Genomic DNA, 22,542 nt, shown 5'->3' on the forward strand with positions numbered 1-22,542 from the left:
GGAGACCTTTTTGATACCAACATTAACAATAGCAAGCAAATCCTCTGTGTTTACCTACACACTGGGAGAAGACCTTAACATAGAATTTTAATAACACAAGATATGCTTATGCTTTTTATTATTAATTATTTTATTGACTTACATCCCTAATGGTGTCCCCTTTCCAGTCCCCCTCTCTGATTATTCCCCCCATCTTCCCTCCCCTTTGCCTCTGAGAGGGTATTCCTCCCTGGCTTCTCCCCTCCCTGGAGCATCAAGTCTCTAAGGATTAGGCTCATCCTCTGTCACTGAGACAGGACAAGGCAGTCTTCTGCTACATAAGTGCCAGCGCCTTGGACCAGCTTTGTGTGTGCTCTTTGATTGATGCCTTAGTCTCTGGGAGCTCTGAGGGGTCCAGGTTAGATGACACCGTTGTTCTTGCTCTGGAATCATCTCCCTCAGCTCCTTCAATCCTTCTCCTAATATAGGGGTCTTCGACCTCAGTCCAATGTGAGTATCTGTGAGACTGTGAGTATCTGCGTCTGTCTCAGTCAGATGCCGGTAGAGTTTCTCAGAGGACAGCCATGCTAGGCTCCTGTCTGCAAGCACAACTTAGCATCAGAGACAGGCTTGTGTTTTAAGATGAAACAAAACCTGGATGTAAATTTACAGATAAATGTAGGCCTCAACAGTGAGAAAGGTAAAGGACTAGCAAAATGTCAGCAGCTGACTGCTTTGCGGGGGCAGGGGGGGGGGTAGAGGGCTTAGACTATGGCATCATATTTCACATCCTGATTGTTGATACTTGAATCTATGATATTGGTCAAAGGCACACATCCCACCCTCTGCTACTTGAATGGTCTTAGCAACATTGCAAACTGTTGACTTAACGACATACAACAATTCTTTTCTCTGAGCCTTGTCGACAAGGGATGATGTCATAATGTCCCAGCAAACAAGGAAGCTGCTAGTAGGTTGACAAGATTAAGGAGCTGAAGATCACGTCCTTGTAGCAACCTTTGAACTACAACCTACAGAGCCCCCATGTCTGCATCTCCATACCACCCACACTTGGAAGATGCAGTTTCAGATAACTGTGACTTAACCGACCTCCTGGCTTTCTCATCTGACTTTCCTGGCTATCTCAAAGGCACCAAAGAGGACACACACTTGAAAACAAAGCATGTGCATCTTTCTGATCAGGTTTGCCATTGCAATGTAACTGGTGAAAAGCTGAGGAGATGTGTTGTCATACAATTGGCTACATGCTTGAATTTGAAGATTTATAATGAGCAAGTGGGCCACATTGGGCCATCTATTTCCTTGCCTGATCAAAGGAAATTTTCATATAAGACTGCTGGCTTCTAGCTTCTATAAAAGGCCTGGTTGGGAAAGGGTTGGAAATGACCCCAGCGTCTCAACTGTAAATAGCCACTGGCACCCCCTTGTAGTAACTTTACTTCCACCACAAACACATGACCTCATCATGAGCATCCTGTGGAAGCATTGCTTCAAGACTGGAGTGCCTCATCACCATTCATCAGCTCTCTGCTCCCACCATGTGCTTCCAGAGAACAGACAGCACCCATGGTGAAACAGACCGGACATGCTTCTCTCATTCCCAGAATGCTCTAGCATCTTTGACCCTTATTTCTTGTCCTCATGGGAGTACCACAGCTGCAGTCTTCAGTTTCAGCTGCCTCTGTTGAGTAAGCTTCCCCTTGCCTTCAAGCTCAAGTTCAGTGTCTGGAGCAGCTCCATGACCACATTATTAGCAAGAATTTCTTTGTTGCCAACTTGCCCATTTTTACCATTTTCTGGAGTAAGTGACAGATATATAAGAGTCTCTGCCACCAAAAATAGAAGCCGCGATCTAAGTTGCCCAGCCAAGACCGTGCACTAGATAATAATTTATGTCTTTAACAGTAGTCACCACGGGCCTTCAGAAGGTCTACTATTGAGTTCTTATCAGACCAACTACAGAAATAGGAGTTTCGTTTCCTGTTATTGCAGTCCTCGTGGAGTTGGAGAAATGCTCCTGGTTTCCTTTCATAAAGTTTTCTTTCTAAAACAATCAAGACTGTAGTAAACACTGACCCCAGGAAAAAAAGGTTCATTTAATGAATTTCCAGTAATGCCTGCACTCTGAGCATTGTTTTCGCCCTAAAAGATATGAAAGTTTAATTATGAATGTCACAGAGGCATTCCCTCATATTGTCACCAGAGATTTCCCATAGCCAGGGGCTGCTGTGCCCAGAAGAAATGGCTGGGCAGATCCCTGGGTGTCTGAGGTGTTTGCCGCAAAGTTTCAACTTAGAAACAAGATAACCAAAGCCTATTGCACTGTCCAACACTTGGAATGTGTTGAAGAATTAGACATTTTCCACTATTGTTTTTAAGCTCTGTTTTTCCCAGAACACAGTCCGAGAGTCCACTTTTAAGCTCTTAGAGCCTAAAAGTGCTATGTTGCCTTGGCTGTTTCCCTGGCTCCTCTTTTCATTTCCAGCTTCTTCCTTCCTTGGTCTTTCAGTAGAAGATGAAAGATGCTATGAGTCCATTTCATTCAGATCTCCTAAATGGATGCAAAATTGACTTGAGAGCCTATATTCGGAGATTTATCCATCCATATGGTCTTCCCCTCCTCTGCCTGGAGTTCATGTCTAGATTTTTATTTACCTTCTTCTTCCTCTTTCTTTCCTCTCTGTCTGATCTTTAATTCTTTCTGTGCTGGGAATTGCTACCCCTGTACTACCTTCAGTTCTTAGAGTTTTGAGACAGGGGCCTTCTGACCCTTCTTCTTCTGACCCTTGGATGTGGGAATTATAGTCATGCATCACTGTGATTGGTTACACTGGGATTTTTCTTGTTTGCTGTGATGTCCTGCCACTTGGTATTTATATAATTCCTACTTTCCCTTAGAGGCATTCTTTGTCCTTATCCATGGTTTCTCTATTTCTCTCCCTTCTTTCCTTATTAAGTCCATTACATCCTCATCCAGTGTATCTTTATGTGGTATAGCTCTTTGTCTTAGTATTGAATGCCAATTAATGTATAACATCAATACACCGAAAGTCTCCGGAAAATACTGAATACAATAGCCACTCTATTGGGAGGAAGATATCACCCATTTTTTCCCTTCAATTCTTGTACTACAATGTAAACCATAACTGCCACTGTAAACATTCTGATATTCACATTGGACTTAGCTACTTCTCCGTGATCTGAAATTCTGTAGACAATCAAGTCCATCCTGCCTCTAAAAATCTTGCCCCTAATCTCCGGGAACTCAGGTCCTGAACTTCCTCTCTGGAGCATTAACCCATGTTTTGATAATTAGCTTGATAATTCAATGTGTCTAGAATAGAGTTTAACAGTGTAACATGAGCAGACGGAGAGCCATCATTAGCTTTGACACCATTAACCTTGATACCACCTTAAATGTTTTTGTTAATGGAGGTGCTGTGGGTCTTCTTAGTGGCCCATGCTGGCCTTAAACTTACCATACTTCTGCCTCTGTCTTGTTAGTCTCAGGATTACTTGCACAGAGTCTAATTTTTTTGGCATTATGAGGTGAAGTCTGCTAATATATGAGGATACATTGATTGTGATCTGGATGCAGACCATCCAAGGAGCACAGATTAGACATCGCCTGGTACAAGATTGCACTGCCACATCTGGTTTTTACATTCTCTTTAGCTTAAGTGCTCAACCTTCTGGTCCAGATTTCTTCCTATGGCATCTCATTTTCTAGATCACTGGTTATAAGAATGGCATAGGTTCAGAGTTGCTGCAGGCTATCTGTGAACACAAATATAGTGACAGGTGTGTACTACTGACATACTCCAATCGCGTTATTTGGATTTAAGTTTGACCAAGCTAGGTTTCAATCATTTCTGACCAAATCTTGAGTAACAGTGTGTATTTGTCAGTTTAGGACTGTCTACCTAAGAACATGGTGGATCAGTTTGCTTCTAACTTGCCACATAAAACTATCAGGAGAGAGGGTGGCCAGTTTCTTTCCATGTTCTGTATGTTGCCTTCAGGAATCCAGAAGGAGGCTGGGGTAGGCCAGTGATCTGAGGCAGGTTGGAACATGACTATGTGTAAGACTCACGATGAAGATAAAGAAGAGTTCATTATCAATTTTCTTCAGCTCCTCCATCATAATTTGGATTTCACTGAATTCCTCTGTGCTCACAAAGCGCCAAATAAATCCTCAGGTGAGAAGTTCCAGATTGGCTCATTGGAAACTTTCTCAGAAGGCCATGGAGACATCATGTGAGAAATGTCCACCCTCACAGAATCAACTCAAGAAATTTGTCACCTCGCACAAAGCTTAAGTCCAAGTAGATGAAGGACCTCAACATAAAACCAGATACATTGAGCCTAGTAGAGAAAGAGGGAAAGAGCCTTGAACTCATTGGCACAGGGGGAAATTTCCTAAGCAGAACTCCAATGGCTCAAACCCTAAGATCAAGAATTGATAAATGAGACCTCATGAAACTGAAAAGCTTCTGTAAGGTAAAGGGCATAGTCAATAAGACAAATTGACTACCTGTAGATTGGGAAAAAGTCATCAATAACCCCACACCTGATAGAGGACTAACATCCAAAATATACAAAGAACAAGAAGCTAACCACCAAAAAACCCCAAAAAACTAAAAAACAACAACAACAAAAACCAACAGAATCAAAAAAATGGGGTATAGAACTAAGCTGAGAATTCACAACAGAGGAATCTCGATTGGCTGAGAAGTATCTAAAGAAATGTTCAAAGTCCTTAGTGATCAGAGAAATGCAAATCAAAATTACCCCGAGATTCCACCTTCTACCAATCAGAATGGCTAAGATCAAAAACCTCAGGTGAAAACACATGTTGGCAAGGATGTGGAGAAAGAGGAACACTCTCCCTCCATTGATGGTGGGACTGAAAACTGGCACAACTACTCTTGAAATTAATCTTGAGGTTCCTCAGAAAATTGAAAATAGATCTACCTAAAGACCCAGCAATACCACTCTTGGGAATATACCCAAAGGATGTTCCACCAGGCCACAGGGCCACATGTAACACTATGTTCATTGTGGCCTTGTTTGTGATATTCAGAAGCTGGAAACAACCCAGATGTTCCAGGACAGAAGAATGGATAGGGAAAATGTGGTTCATTTACACAATGGAATACTATTCAGCTATTAAGAACAAGGACATCCTGAGTTTTGCAGGCAAATGGATGGAACTAGAAAATATCCTGAGTGAGGTTAGCTCAGACCCAAAAGGACATGCATGATATGTACTCACTACTAGGTGGATATTAGTCAAAGAAAAAAAAATACAGAATACCTAAGATACAGTCCACAGAACTCAAAAAAAAAAAAAAAGCTGAAGGGCCCAAGTGAGGACACCTCAGACACACTTGGAAGGGAGAAGAAAGCAATCACAAGGGGAAGGGAGGGAGGAACCTGAGAGGGAAAGGGGGTGAGAGAGAGGGGAACATAATCTGGTATTGGGTCGGGGGTGGGGAAGGGGGGGAAAGAACTGAAGCCCCCCTGGGCCCACAGAAAGAATGGAAGCAGGCAGCTTCAGGAGGTAGGAGGTTGGGGGAGGGGCCCTCCAGAATGTACCAGAGACCTGAGAGTTGAGAGACTCTCAGGACTCAAAGGGCGGGACCTTAGATTAAATGCTCTATGGCGAGGAGAGGGAACTTGTAGAGCTCACCTCCAGTAGAAAGACAGGGCATCAAGTGAGGGATGGGTTGCCTTTCCACAGTCGAAACTCTGACCCATAATTGTTCTTGTCTGGAAGAAACGCAGGGGTGGAATGGAGAAGAACCTGAGGAAAAGAAGGTCCAGGGACAGGCCTAAAGTGGGATCCAGCTCAAGGAAAGGTCCCAAGGCCTAACACTGTTACTGAGGCTATGGAGCACTCACAAAAAGGGACCTATCAGGACTGCCCTCTGAAAGACTCAACAAGCAGAAGAGACTCAGATGTAGATATTTGCACCCAACCAATGGAAAGAAGCTGTTGACTCCTGTAGTTGAATTAGGGAAAAGCTGGAAGAAGCTGAGGACAAGGGCCACCCTGTAGGAGAACCAGCAGTTTCAAATAACCTGGACCCCTGAGATCTCTCAGACACTTGACTACAAACCAGGCAGCCCACACATATAGAGCAGAGGACTGCCGGGTCTGGGTTCAGTTAGAGAAGATGCACCTAACCCTCGAGAGACTGGAGGCCCCAGGGAGGTTAGAGGTCTGGTGGGGTGGGTGTGGAGGGTAGTGTGTGGGTGGGTGGGGATATCCTCATGGCAGGGGGGAGGGGTGGGAAGGAGGTGTGGGATGTGGAAGTCAGAGGGTGGAGCTGGATGGGAACAAAATCCAGAGTGTAAAAAAAAAAAAAGATTAAATAAAAGAAGGGATATAAAAAGAGTTCTTTCCCTTCCAACAGCACTCTTTTGTTTAAATTCTTTAAAAGGACATTAATTGTATGTATGCTCATGCACACCTGAAGGCAAGCATGTCTGTGTATATGCATGTGAGTCAAGCATGTCTGTATCTGTATATGATATATACATATATGTGTGCATGTGTACATGTATGTAAATGTACATGTACGTGCACCTGCACCTCCATATGTATATGTGTATGTACATGTGCCTCCCTAGAGCTGGAGTGACAGGCCATTGCGAGCCACCTGATGTGGGTGCTGGGAATCGAACTCAGATCCTCTGAGAGAGCAGTCTGTGCTATTCACTGCCGAGCCATCTCTCCAGCCCCCTGCCTTTGGATAAGCAGAGGGGGTGGGTCCTGGAGCACAGAATATCTGTTTGCTGGGCAGTTGGAAAACATGGTTGTTGCCCAGTTAAAAACATCTCAAAAATCTTCGTTGGCTACCTCATCCCTGCTTGGGGGTGGGAGGAAGCTGTCTTAGCTGTCTTAACAACAGTAAAATGTATTCCTACATGAAAGATATTTAAGTACTTCTTTCAAGATGAGAAATAAAAATAAGCAAAACAAACATTGCCAGGGAGAAGATGAATCATGTGGCCTGACAATCAGGATTTTTTTTTCTTTTTTTTTTCTTTTTCTTTTTTTTTTTTTTTGCTTCCTTGGTGTCAACTGACAACACGTGGGAATTTTCAGTGATTGGCAGATGAAATGACTAAGGAGGAATAGAAGCAAAGTTGTTCGCTCATGGTTGTAGTGGGGAATCCTACAGAATCCTTAATGGCTCTGAAAAGGAAGGAATTTTTAATACTAGATGGAGATCTGGTGTTGAGGCCAAAACAAAAGCACAATCCCCGATGTCCCACTCACTGCGCTGTAAACAGTGTCTGACAGACTAGCCCATCTGAACTGTCATAAGCTGTTTGTGTCCACACTGATATTTGGCTCAGGTGCCCTTTTCTTTTCCTCTTCCGAGGCAACTTCATATCCTTAATAAATGGTACCCAGGTTACACAGCCATAGAAATCCAAAGTTCAAGAGTGAAAGCCCAATTCCAGTATGTTCTTACTTCTGTACCACAGGCTTTCCACACCGCAGACGATGTCTTAGAGGTATCTGTTCTAACATCCTTCTAGGCTGCCTTTACAACGCTAGAATCCACTTAGCTGATCTTCTGCTGTTAACGCCGAGAGTGCCCCATGCCATGAGAGAACTCACACCGTGATGCCTTCTTTAAACTTGGCCTTTCATTTTACTTAGTAAAAAAGAGTCTGACCAATCCCCATCCCTTATAGCAAGACCAACTTGTCATTCAAACCAAGAATCTGTAGATACAAGCACAAGAGAATATTATTGATCTGAAGGAGGGACTCTCTAAATATTCCAAAGAGAGTACCTAAGCTACAGAATTCCAGTGTCTATACGAGGTTGGAAAGTGCTTTTCTTTAACCTTTGATAGTGTTTCTGAGTCTTCGCAAGCTTATAATAAGGTTCTGGCTGTAAGATCATGTCCAGGCAAACTAAACCTATCGCAGTCTCTAGAAGGCAATGCAGGGAGACCCTGGACATTGTAAGTTTTTCTGGAGATGATGGACAGATTTGGGGGTAGTTGCTCTGTATATGTAGATATCATTGCTAGTTGTATCTTTATCATACACCTTTCTGGCATTACATTGTTGTAGATGAGAACCTGCTCTGTTACCCGTGGCTGAATAAGAAATGGCAGGAGAGGAAAGAATTAACTTAACTTAGCTAGGTCTCAGAACGAAGATCTTTGACACCATGCCCCTTGGTGAAGCCTGTTTTCACATTTTTTCATCATCATCTTGCCTGCTTTGAAAAGATTATAGGGCCCTTTAGGCCAGAAATGAGGAGTGGAATTTGATACTTATATAATTAGGTATGGTTATCAAACTTGGAATAGATGAAACTTTGCAAATAAATGGATGATTCATTCAAGAAGGACTGGGCCTCCTTACATCACCAGCAGCCTCCATAGTCCTGGGTGCACATAGGCTGCTCTGTGGAATATTTTCACAATTATATGTTGATAATTCATAACTCTTGGGTCTAATTTTGTTTCCTAGGCTAGGAGGAAAGGTCTCCCCCTTGTTCTTATTAAATCTGAAAAAATAAATAGTACCAGTGGTATCTCAACGAGCCTCAAAGCTTATACTATGTTACAAACAAATGAAATAAATTGGCCATAAGTCACAGGGGCAGCAAAGAGAGAACAGCTTGTTTCATTGCATAAATTAACTCTGGCTAGGCTTGCTGAAGAGATGGTTACCGATAGGTAGGTATCTATCTTGCCCATGACCTTGAACTTGATGGGGAAATAGAAAATTAGTCCCAAGTTGTAGCAATGAAATGGCTGTAAAGTGACTTAGCGTAATTGCCTCATAGGAAAAGTACAAAGGTTTCAGTTTCCCATCATTTGCTTTTGAATGAGGGAAAAGGAAGCTTATTTGAGAGATAAGCTACTTACTGTAAGAATACAGAAGGGATTTAAAGGCAAACTTGTTGGCATGTGTAGGCATAACGTTTTTATGTATTATGCAAAGGTTATCCTTGTGCTATTCAAATGCTGATTTCTACACCCTCCAATCTAGTTTCAATCCAGAGAGGGCATTGTAATCCTCAGGTCAAGAATCTTCTGTCTCAAGTTTGTGCAAACAATTCTTACCATTTATTCTCTGCCTCGTCAATAAATATGGATCACCCAATGGCTGGGTAAAGAGAGATACAGTGGAAGCTTCCACCAGCTAGGAGGAGAAGGGGAGTTCATTTCAGATTGGCCATGAGGAGGAGTCGGTCTGAGAAGACACCATGGGAAGAGACATCTGAAGTAGAAAGAGCTAGAACAATATTAAACGCCAAGTCTCATGGGGATGGAACTAAGGAGTAGCCAGATTAGCATAGGGGTTATTATAGATCATTTAACTGCCCAGTGGTGAGGTGCAGCTTAATATAAATCTTGGTTTCTCTGTATGGTTATTGGGGACCAGGAAAGGTTAAAGAAGTACAGATGCTAGATTCATTTACCACACACATTTATATTAAAATGATTCATTTTATAGGTGCGGGCATGGGTATCAATAGCCTTGAAACACATGCCTTGTTTTCTTGGGGTTTAAGGATGTTTTCCTTTATCAAAGGTGACCACCCAAATGCTCAAAATATAAACTAGGAAACCTTCTCAGTCATCTTTGCAATGGGTAAAAATGTTTTCTCTTTAAGAAATACAAGACTTAGTCACTAAGGTACCAGCAAGGGGCAACCTTGGAAAAATTGTCATTGAATCTTTAAAGGTGACTCATCATGATGGGAGTTAATTACTGTTATTACTTATAATTATTATTTTATGTCTACGATTTAAGGGGCTTCCAGAACGTTCTCATGCTGACAGCACCTGTCAGAGAAACATAAGGGGAAGAACATGTTTCCAAAGTACCAAGAGCTTCTGCAGCTTGCCTGAGGCCAAAAGTCACTGAGGGAACAGAAAGTGTACCCACAATATCACTCCAAGATGTGTGAGTTTCTTCTAAAAAAATGTAGATTTAGCCACAGAAGGCTGAGGACTACAAACACAAGCAAAGTCAGGAGTCCTACAGATGCCAGGGCTAGTACCCAGAATATAGTTTTCTGCCAAAGATACCAGCCTGTAATAGCCAATAGCCAGTGACCTTTGACTTAGTGACCAAGTTGAGCCACTCAATAACCCAGACATGGTGGAGCATACCTGGTGTCCCAGAACTGGGAGATTAATCCAAGCTCACCTTCCTTAGCTTCCTAGCATGTCTGGGGGTGGCCTGGGCTATACAAGTCCCTGTAAACAAACAAATAAGAAAACTAATGACATAATCACAAAATGAAGAAGAAGATCCCCAGGAGGCACATGGAACACCGTGGATACAGGATCGACTACCTGCTTTTAGTCAAAGTCATCAAAAATGTAAGAGGCCTAAGAATGCTTTTCTCCTTAGTGATCATTATTTTCATGATGCTTATCAATCATAATTACAAGGATTATTGATGACTCTTGATCATCAGCTGTGGTCATCATAATTTCCATTGTATGATATAACCCTCTGCTTTTGTTAAGTTGGAAGTTCTGGACTTCTGATAAAGTTTTCTTATCAGAAGGGCATTGTCATTTGAAGCAGTTTATAGTTTGTGAAGCTCCTATACCAAAAAAAAAGTCTTATTGGTTCTTGGTCTTTCATAAGAATGAAATAATATGAAGGTACGCTAGGGAACCTAAGACAAAGCTAAAGACATGGCTCTCTTCTTTCACAGGAAAAGCTTTGGAAAAGCCACATAGCCCAGGGTGAGTGAAGAGCCAAGACCTAGGAACAAAAGCAGCAATGAGGCAGCTGTCCCTGGCTGCTTAGACAACAAAAAGTAGAACCCAGGTAGCCTTACTCTAGAGAGGCGAAGAACATCTGAAAGTCTATGTAATTCAAAAGGCAGAGCCTGGGTTAGATCTCCAGGGTGATTGGTTCCTCTCTCTCCTACAGAGATTATCTGCTGGCAGAAGAGCCTGATTCTTTGATTAGGAGAATTTCCATAATTCTCCTCTAGCTCGGAAACTTTGGGGAAAATATTGCCCAAATGATATATTCCTCTTTGAGTGTGTATTTCTTTTTCATCCTCATTCTTGTCATTATGGGGATGACCTTACGTTTAGTACATAACTCTTCATCCTTCTATGGTATGGTTTTCACTGACACAGGGACAGTGTGTGAACATTCTTGAATATCAAAGAAGCACAAAATGTAGTCAAAGTGAAAATTTGTAGAGATTTTGAAATTAGACACACACACACACACACACACACACACACACACACACACACCCCTCTACCCCACCACAGCTCTTCAGGATGAGGAAGCCAACAGTTCCACTGTGTATGAGCATGATTTTTAGAAGGTAGGAGATCAAGAACGTTGGTCTTAATTTATTAAAAGAACATAGAAGTGTCTGTAACCACGTAAGACATAAACAGTGAGCTCCAGGGTGATTATGTTTCCTGTCCTCCTTGGACATCACTAAGAGGTCTTTGACCCAGAAGTCCCCCCCTACCAGCATCTAGGGACATTACAGACTCCCTCTTTTTTTTAACCTATGCTCCCTGTACTTTGTGTCCCCATTTGTTTTTTATTGCCAATATCTCCTGGATCTCCCCATCTCCCCATCACCATTGTTACTATAATCAATGACTCTTAACCACCTCTCCTTCAGATGACCGGACTCTCATGTAGGCTAATTTTTTTGTTGCCTTCTGAGAAATGCATTCTGAAGCCAAAACAATTTCACTAAATGTATTCAATCCTGCTCCAAGAAGCCCAGTCTTTCCCCATTCCCTGTCACATGAGAGCAGAGGACCAAGCTATGAGCCACTCTTTTGCTGTCTTCTCAAAGTCTGCTTTTCTCTTCCGTCTGCGTTCCTTTTCAAAGCAAGATGCTCCTCACTTGTGAAAATCTTGCCCATTAATAAGGAATGACATTTTCATTAATTAAAGCTTTATATATCCTTCATTTGACTCCATAGAGCTAAGGATCTGTTCCTGCAACTCCATCCCCTCTAACTACGAATTGTTCTCTTTCAATATCTTCAACCCCTACCCTGTCCGCCCATTCTTCAATTTTAGTAAAATGATTTTTTTTCTGTTTTGCTTTGTAACTGTCAGGGTTTCTAACTCTCATGGCTTTACCAAAAGTATCTAAAGTGCTGTCATTATTTCACAGTAATTTCTTCTCTGAGGCAAAAATTCTGTAGAAGAAGTTTGCCAAGTCCCTGCCAACTTAAGTCATGGCAGCCAACAATCTGGGGGAAGCTCATTACTTGCATAACACAATAAAGGGTGATATGAATTGAAAGCTTGCTTTGGAAAACAGAGCCCGAAAGCCTGAGCTTCCCAGGACATAGAGAATGGGTGACATTGGGCTAGGCCACAACACCAAATTCCAATCTTTAGGATTTCCATTTTCCTGAAAGGTTAACAAAGTTCGTACTTATTGTACCAGTTGGAAGGGCATTGGTGTTTTAAATCTCTGAAAGTATTCATTTTGAAGTCTTGTTTATTTTGTTCACTTCATTGACAGGGCAAAAAAAAAATCACACGTGTCAATGTGGGGTGGGGGTGGGGATTAAGATGTCCTACCAAGGACAGAGTTGGAGGAAATATTTTACTTGTATACAGAAAATTGTCTGCCACAATATAGTTTATAATAACTGTGACTGTTTTCTATGGCTGGACATAGTCATTTGGTCTCCAACATCTAGCCAAATAACTTTATTGACTTTTATGGCCTAGACCCGTATAAATTAATACAGAGCACTAATGTTCCACGGTACTGCCTTGTGTATGAGACAGTTGCTTTACTGCAAGCTTTTTTTCCTTCTACCTTAAGACATGCTCAGCATTTTCCTTCCTTTAGCTTTGCATTTAACTGGTTCTGTTCTTCCTGTCTTAGCCCATTTCATCTACATAAGCAGCAAGAGGAAAATCAGCCCCATGTGGTCCTTGAAGCCTTCCTTGATCTCTCTTGTCTAGAGAGGAAACATTATGTTCCCGTAGGTCTCTCCCCCTAGAGTCTGTTCCTCTCTTCTCAGACCGATGTCTGTCCTTGCTCTGTCCTTGCCCTGAGCATTCAGCCCTTGCCTGCCTACTTCCTGAATATTGGCAATAACTCCTTCAAAAAAGCTACAAAGACCTTGAGGAAGGAGGACATCTCCTCCTCATTTCTAGTATCACTCTTTCCTTCAACAGAAAAACATCTTTTCTGAGGCCAGACTTTATTAAACTAAGAGAAGAAGCTCACGTTGCTGTGATGGTTTGAGTATGGTTGGCCCATGGAGTGGCACTATTAGGACGTGAGGCCCTTTTGGAGGAAGTGTTTCATTGTAGGTGTGGGCTTTAAGATCCTCATCTTAGCTGCCCGGGAGTCAATAGTCTGCTACAACCTTCAGATAAAGATGTAGAATTCTCAGCTCCTCCTGCACCATGCCTACCTGGATGCTGCCATGTTCCTGCCTTGATGATAATGGACTGAATCTCTGAACCTATAAGCCAGTCATAATGAAATGTTGTCCTTTATAAGACTTGTCTTGGTCATGGTGTCTATTCACAGCAGTAGAACCCTAACTAAGACAGTTGCTTCAAAGGACCCACAGCCCAAGTTAGATGAATATGGGAAGATTCAGAAAGATTGTGGAGGCTGACTGACCATACAAAATTGAACGGGAGAGACCTGAGTGTAGAAAGGAGACACAAATGTGTGAAGAAGTCCTTCTATTCGTGAAAACTGTCTTCTTTCTGCCCGCTATGACAGCATCTGGCATGGAAGATGGCAGTCATGGAAGACAGAGCCCCTGCTATGTGACTGAAAATGTGTTTGGTCTTCTGCTGATGCATTCCTTTGCCAGGGTTGCCATAGCAATTTTCCCAAACTGAAGGCCTTCAACGGAAACTTACTTCCCCACAGCTTTGGAAGCTACTGCTGGGGACAAAGTTTCAGTCAGCACCTGTTCCCACTCTCCTCCCTTTTCCTCTATCTGCCCTCCCCCAAATCCATTTCTCTCTTTGGCTAGTAGATGTCCTTCTTCTCCTTGTGTGCTTACAGCACCTTTCCCCTGCGAGAACACCATACTGGACTACCTTCACGGTATCATTCCAACATAGGTACTCTACAGACCCTGCCTCCAGATAAATCCAGGTGCTGAGGGCTAGGCTTTATTATATAAATTGGACCCAAATTTCTACTCATAACCATTATTTTCTTCCCTTTGAGCTGTAATGAAGATTTTTCCTAAAATCAATGTGAACTAGCTTTATTATACACCTAGTCAACTCGATGTTGAGAGTTATTATTTTTTCTAACAAGTTAGCTAGCTCTTCTTAGGAAGGAAATAGATTCTTCATATGCTAGCAAAAATAGAATTACTGTTTTCAAAGTCTCCCTGATGTATTACTATACCGTTTCCAAAGTCTCTCTGACATTGTATTATTTACTGAGGTGGTAGGGGTGGGAGATGGGGATTGATTCCATTTTCACACACACACACACACACACACACACACACACACACACACTCTCTGCTGAGTTGTATGTACCCCAGGTCCTTTTTGTCTCTCTTACTACTGTATGTCCTGTCAGGGGTCATTGCAAATAGGACCAAATAGGTCATTGCAAATAGGACGTTGAGTGTTAACTAGTTGCCAAGGCAGTTGTTAGAAAATGTCTGTAGACACACCTCCATCCCAAGGAAGGGAGCAATGGTGAGCAATACATGGGTTAAATAATGAAACACTCTAAAGACAGCCATTTGTTCTGGGGAGCTTTTATCTAAGGGGCACTACAAGCCAGCATTCACCAAAGGAAAGAGGGTGACCTGTGTGTCAGGACATGGGCTTTCAGAGAATAGCACTGTGGATTTTCTCTTTTTATCTTATTATGTCAAAGGGCATTGTGTGACTGATAACCTTTATTGTCCATGGGAGCTCAGGGCAAAGATATGTCTTTTTTTATTCAGCAGGCTACTGTGATGGTTAAGCACCACAAGAGAGAAGCTCTGGGAGCCAATCACTTGTCAAAATGCTGTCTTATTGTCTGAGGAGAAGGAACCAAAGTGACAAAGGCTGGACTATGGTAGGTCCCCACAGGTACCAGCTCAGACCCAGGATGACTCTATAGCCATTCATTCAACAAATAGTAATTACTACTTAGCACGCTCCAATACTTTGCCTATGTAATATGTGTTGATATAACTATTTTAGTGTTTGCATAGACCTAACTTCACTCTGACCTGAAACAATATAGGAAACTTTCATGTTTGAGATAGTTTTATCACACACCTATAAGGAATTTTCTTAATATACCAGGTTTATATACTTTTAAACATAACACACATACTGACTCAGCCCATATACCATTAAAAACAATTATTTTTGCTGCTTTACAATAGGAGAAACTGAGGCCAGCGTGGGTAAAGTAAACTCCCTGTGATCAAGGTCACGTTACTACCAGTCACTTGCAAAGCTGAGCTCCAGAGGCAAGACTGTTATTCTTTGTGGGTTGGGAATCATCTTTACAAATCTCATGTGAATTGATACCAGGACATAATTTTGTTTTCTTGCTCATTTATTTACTTGTAGTAACAGATTAATAGAGATCTCTAAGGGATATCTTTCGATCATTAGATACAATTACACATTCAAGGATATTTACACAAATCAATATTAACACCATCATGGATCAAAGGCATTATTTAAGCACTTACAAGGCCAAGATATCAAGGGATATATTTATTTCAATAAAGTAATTTAAAAATAAAATCAATTAAATCCAAATTACCTCCAACAGCCCAGTGTGTTAAGTTTTATCAAATTTTAGAAATTGGAGATGGCTCATGGGAGATTTAAGTATCTAAGTAAGCTCTGTATATGTGGGTATCTAGCTTAGTGCTGCCATTGTGGCTCAGCCTAGAGTCCTCTGAGAGAAAAGCTTCAATTGAGGGATGGCCTAGATCATGGTGTATGGCCATGTTTGCAGGGGACTGTCATGATTGTTAATTGATGTAGGAGACCCAGCTCACAGTAAGCATTATTATTCCTACACAGGTATCCGGGACAGTGCAAGAAAGCTAGCTTAACATAAGTCTATTGCCAGGCAGCATCCTCCATGGTTCGTGCTGTATTTCTCTGGCAGTGAGCCAACCTTGATTTGAGGTAATATACTGTATGGAATAGAAAGCAGATTGGCTGCTAGACTCCTGCCTTGAGTTCCTGCCTTGACTCCCCTCAGGGATAGACTATGACCTGGAGTTGTAAGTCAAGGAAACCTCATCATCTTCTAAACTGCTTTTGGTCAGTGGGGTTGTCACAGCAACAGAGATGGAACTCGAACAAGAGGTTTGTAGAATTATTCAGTTCTGGAGTGGAATTTGTAAATAATGAGCAAGACAACTGAAAGAGAAATGAGTGTGTATTTCAGGAATGAAGTATTTCTAACTGTAGCACACACATGCACATATGCACACACATACATGAGTACACATACACACATACACAAACATACACATATGCACACACAGGCATGAGTACATATACGTACATATATACACATAGGCATGAGTACATATACACACATGCACGTATGCACACACAGGCATGAGTACACATACATACACACACATATACACATATGCACACAGAGTCATGAGAACATACACACACATATGCACACACAGGCATTAGTACACATATACACATGCACAAACACACACACAGGCATGAGTACATATATCTACACAAATATGCACACAGGCATGAGAACATATGCACACATACACACATGCACATATGCACACACAGTCATGAGTACATATACACACATGCACACATGCACACACACAGGCATGAGTACATATATGTACATACATATGCACACAGGCATGAGCACACATACACACATACACACATGCACATATGTACACACAGGCATGAGTACATATACACAAACATGCATATATGCACACACACAGGCATGAGTACATGCACACACACATACATACACACACACACACACCTGCACACACATAGTGGTTATTATTTAGTGCTATAAAAATCTGCATTGGACCAATACTTAGAGGAGGACCCAGCTACCCAGTGCAGTATTTTCCATCACAAACTCTGGCCAGTCTATGGGGTCTCACAATAGCCTAATCCCAAGCTCAACTTCTTTGCCAGCAAAGGAGAGTGACTAACAATCCGTTTGATCACTAACTTAAACTGGCTTCTCTCCATTCAAAACCAATGTATTTTTGCAAAGGTCTCCTTCAACAGGTTTTTATATGCTTACTAACTTTATTAATAGCCAAATTCAAGTGGAAATGTGTGCTTTAGAAAAGGGGCCCTGAAGAGGTTAATACTAGAGGCTCATGAGTTCAAATATAACCTGGGATATAAGATTCTCTTTCAAAATCTCCAAGGAGATAAACAAAGTGACATCTCTTTGTTTTGTTACCACTGTTTCTGTTTTAGCATTCATAAAATGTTAACTAGTAACAGAATCACAGCCTCATATGAATTAAGATTATAAGTTTCAGGGTAATATTCATATTACTATGTTGCTTGGGGTCTTTTATTGCATTTAGTCTATGTATATGACATAAGCATTGCATCATGGCTTTCTCATGGGTGCAACAAATGCAACTTGAGGATGGAAGGATTTATTTTTACTTGCAATTTGAAGGAATAGTTTACCATGGTGGGAAAGCATAGCAGTGGGGATGTTAGCAGGCCACTGCTCACGTTGTATCCACAATTGACAAGCAGAGAGATGCATCTGACACTTCCTGCACCTTCCTCTTTTATTTTTAGGACCCTAGTTTATGGGATGGTGGTACCCACATGCACAATGAGTCTTCCCTTGCAGGCATTCCAAAAGCTAGATCTCCTCAGTGAGTCCCAGCAACATGGCTAGAAAGAGTAACTACCATTCATCAAGGGAACATGTATGCTTCAGAAGAGTATCTCTAGAGGCCTCGTGTTCTATGGATTTGATGAGTAGATTTCCTTTATTTGAAATAATATTTACAAGTACGTTTATAGCAAATAGCTTTGGAAGATAGATGTGGAGTTTCCTCTGGGTCAAAGAATGGGTGTGCTTATTGTTCCCCAGGGAAGATTCTATTTCCCAAATCTCATGGTTCATTTTCTGTAGAGGAGTTTACTGTTCATCCTGACTCTCTTTGCCATCATGCTCATGGAACCAGCCATATAGATGTCAGTACCCACATAGGGCTAGGACACGAGTGTCAGAGTTTTCTTATTTCTGATCTAAGGAACTCATGTCTCCTGCCAGCTCATGAAACTGTGACTTACTTGTTCCTCAGCTTATTCTTAGAGTAAAACTTTAAACTGCTCTTCATTATTCTTCTATTAACTACATTAGTTATTATTGTGTCTATATATGACCTGTGTGAGATAGTGGGTCTGACATGTCAACACACATGTGTGAAGTTAGAGGACAATTCTCAGAAGTCTGTTCTTTCCTACCCACAGAGTGCTCCAGGCATCCAACATGAATCTTCGGGCTTGGAAAACAAGTGTTTTATGCACAGAGCCTTTGGCGGGCTCCCTTTCCCCAGTGGTTTTGGAACATGGGATACATAATTGTTTCATTTGAACAGATGCACATTGTAAAGAAACAAACACGATGTATTTCTTCTGAGGTCTTATTTGCAAACAGCACTATTTTCTTTCAAATCACATGTCACAGAAGACTGAGTAGAATTGTCTAGCCACTGAATTTTCATCCCAAAATCTCACTAATGCAATATCCCTCAAACATGGGCCTACCTGACCAAAGAAAGTATTTTTCTTGCTTATTGTCTTTAATCTCATGATGTATTTGCCAAAGCAGGTGATATTTCTTCACAAGATTCTCAAAGATGTGGCAACTCCAGTGAGCAGAAGGCCAGGAGCCAATATTTTTTCAGGTTTCAGATCACTGTATGACAGTAATAAGTTTCATTGGGTAGAATGTCAGGTGGTAAAAGAGAGAAAAAACATGGAGGTTGATGTGCTTATTGAGACAGGAGAGCTCTTCCCTCACTTGGAGATCTCTTGATAGTAGTGGGCAAATTCTTCTCCACAGCTGTTGATACTGGCAAGTCTTAATGGAGTCTCCCCTTCACAACCTGACTGGTTCACTCCTCAGTTTTCCACTCAACCTTTACCATACTTGGTTAGTAAAAGAGAGTGGCCATTGTCAGCAGAGGAAATGTGATCACTTGGAAATTTCTGGAAGAGCAATATCCCACTTAACCAATATTACCTAACCTCTTCTAGAATGTTCCCTTTTGTTCCCATTCTCTTTCACCCAGTGGCTGACAACCCTCTCCAGTCATTTTAGTAACTGAAACCTCCTAACAAGGACAAAGAGAAGAGATGGAAAATGATGCTCTTATTACCCACATTACTTGTTCAGGACTAAGCCAGATTTGGAACCTCTCCTCTCTCCACCCAGCCTACTCCTTGTGTGACTAGTCATGTCCTAAAAAGATCTGCTTCACCAATACTCTCTTCAAACACATTGGAGGGATTTCAACAGCCAGCTCAGGGGCATCATCTCCAACGTGTGGGTGCAAAGAAACCAACACTGAGTAATAAGCTGATATTTACCGGCTCACTGCACCGAGTTGCATAACCAGGACCTCGCCCTGCCACCCCAAGTCTCTCCCTTGGTGGGTCTCACCTGTGTGATCTGGAATCCTCCCTTCTTGCTCCACATGACAGCCACTACTGCTTGTACCTGTGGGCATCTTGATCCTAATTCACTGAGCCCATGTATCCCACTGCAGACCTGCAGGTGCCCAACCCTGCTGTGTAAGTCCTACTTGTAAGTGTAGACAATGTTTCTTTCTCCATACCTGGTATGGCTGTTTACTGTCACCATGGCTTCAGAAAAGCTGTGTGTCTGTCCATCTCAGTGTCCTCTTATTCCTCTTTTTGTCCTTACTTTTGTTGACAGAGCTGATCTTTTCCTAGTCCATGGGCTAGGCTGGGAGGTAAGCACATGGTACCTGCTGTATATAACTTCAAGTTGGCAGACAGGAGGTATGCAGTACCTCTTGTAACTCCAAATCTATTTGAGCAACTGCTTTCTCAAAGGTCCTCCATTACCCTGCAGATCAGCATGCATAGAGAGCTGGAGACCACTTGCCCACCACCTTTTCATAGTCTTCATGCCAATTACTTAATATTGGTCTTCTTGAAACCCAAGAGTACACCTTATTTTCTGTCTTTTGCTACAACCAGAGCTGAAAAATCACACAGCACATGAGAACAAGGAGCTAAATAGCTGCTGACTCATGGTATATATTAACACATGCCATCTGGCTGGAGAGGTGGTTCAGTGGTTAAGAGCAGTGACTGCTCTTCCAGAAGTCCTGAGTTCAATTCCCAGCAGCCACACAGTGACTCACATCTGTAATGGTATCCGATGTCCTCTTCTGGTGTGTGTCTGAAGACAGCTACAGTGTACTCATACATATAATATATATATATATATATATATATATATATATGTGTGTGTGTGTGTGTGTGTGTGTGTGTGTGTGTGTGTATACACACACACACACACACACACACACACACACACACACACACACACGTGCCATCCATGCTGTAGACAGGAAGTGCAGATTACACTAGCATCTGATGTGCCCATGGGAACGTTGAACAAATGGAAGCATTCATGACTCATTTTATGATTTCTGGAGAGTAGAATGAACTTGTATTCATCAATATTTCTCCACAAACCTCTTACCCAGTAGAGTGGGGGGTGCTTCTTGGTTTAGAAAATCATAACCAGTATTTGTCCCTCAACCCAAGTCATGGATTCCAGTACCAGGTAAGCCATCCTGGTGTTGAGCTGCCTGCCTGGTCATGCCTGGGCAAGCACTTCATCTTCATCAAACACTTGTTTCTAATGGCTCTTCAAGGATGTGCGTAGGCCAAGGGGGAACTTAGGAAGGAGGTTACTTTGGCCTCAGCTGCTTGGGTGAGTCAGGGGGTTGCTATGGCCACAGCAACACACTTTTTCCAACTTGTCTACTCCATGCCAGGCTGGAGAGAGGCAGTCTAAGACAGACCCATCTCATTTCCTTAATGTTAAAATTTTCTTATCATCCAAGGGAACAGCGATCTTGAGAAAAAACTTAAGGAGATCTGTTAGGAATCACTTGGAAACAGAAGTGACCAAAGGTCACACATTCCAAGATGCTGAGTTTACGGATGAGCTTTTCTTGTCAACTTGACACAGACTATAGAGTCACCTGGGAAAAGGGAACTTCAATTGGGAGTTTTCCTCCATTACAAGACCTGTGGCATGTCTATGGGTCATTTTCTTTTATTGCTAATTGATGGAGGAGGGCCCAGACTCCTGTGGATGATGCCGTCTCTGGACAGGTGGTCCTGATTTGTGTGAGAACACTGGTGAGCATGAGCCAGTAAGCCGCATTACTCCTGGATTGTAATGTGTCTCCTGCTTGAGCTCCTGCTATACTTCCTTGAGTGATGGAATAGAAGTGTAAGAGAAACCCTTCCCCTCCCCCAGCTGCTTTTGATCACTCACTGCTTTATCACTGCAACAGAAAGCAAGCAGGAGCATTGAAGTTTGGGGAACATGTGTTTATGAGTTCATAGGAATAAAACGAGTTGATGCGAATGGTTTGGCATAGGGCAGTTCACACTGTTAGGACAGTACTCTGTCTTAAGTATGGTCAATAGAGAAGGAAGGTTAGGTATGAAGGCGCACATGTTCCCACCAGAATATGTCACCAGGAAGTGTGACTTCCTGATAGTCATGCAAAGAATGTCTCAAAATGCAGGCGAAGCTAAAAGGATTAGCGGGACTTACCTCCTCCACTCACTTGGTGTTATCTCCCATGGTGCACACAAACACACACAAAAAAAAGAAGAGTCAGGTCTAATGATCCGATCTGTTTTTTAAAATCTTTAAGAACATGCTGCATGGAGATGTCAAGTACCCAGCTGTGGGATCAGCTGTCTCCAGGCATTTAACAAACTTAGGACAAATACTTTCTCATTAAGTTTTATGTTAGGCATACACGCTATTTATGAATCTCATTAGATAACACTCGGACCTGAAGACAGTGCCTACTTATTGAAAGACCATTGCTTCTCCTTCAGTTTTTACTCCTGGGTCATGCCAAGGTCAGCAGGTCCTTTCCACATTGGTCAGGCACACAACCTACATCTGGGTGCACACCTTTGAGGGAATGGTGCTTTGCAAAGCCAAGGCTTCTGCATATCAGTTTCTCTTTGCTGTGGCAGAAATATCCAAGAAAAGAATCCCAGGGAAGGTGCTATTGGGCTCAAATTGAGGGTACAGTTGATCAAGGCAGGGGAATCATGGCAGCAGACATGGGAGGTCACTCATCACATCCACGGTCAGAAATTAGAGAGCCGCATGCTGGTCCTCAGCTGACTTTCTTCAATTCATGTAGCAGGAAACCCAAGCCCATGAAATGTCATGCTTACTTTCGGGGTGGAGCTTTCCTCCTCACCTCACTTAAATGTTCCTGGAAG

General features: G+C 42.2%; 1 long non-coding RNA gene across 1 annotated transcript in view; it reads left to right on the forward strand.

The window, feature by feature from the left end:
• Positions 1 to 985: 985 nt before the first annotated feature.
• Positions 986 to 22,542, forward strand: part of LOC120097835 (uncharacterized) — a 28,604-nt gene continuing 7,047 nt past the window's right edge. The window contains exons 1-2 of the long non-coding RNA XR_015641193.1: positions 986 to 1,688; positions 14,958 to 15,073. This is a non-coding gene — a long non-coding RNA (uncharacterized LOC120097835). The remainder of the gene's footprint in view (positions 1,689 to 14,957; positions 15,074 to 22,542) is intronic.

Source organism: Rattus norvegicus, chromosome 17 (assembly GCF_021556685.1).
Source record: "Rattus norvegicus strain SHRSP/BbbUtx chromosome 17, alternate assembly SHRSP_T2T, whole genome shotgun sequence".
Classification (NCBI taxonomy): domain Eukaryota; kingdom Metazoa; phylum Chordata; class Mammalia; order Rodentia; family Muridae; genus Rattus; species Rattus norvegicus.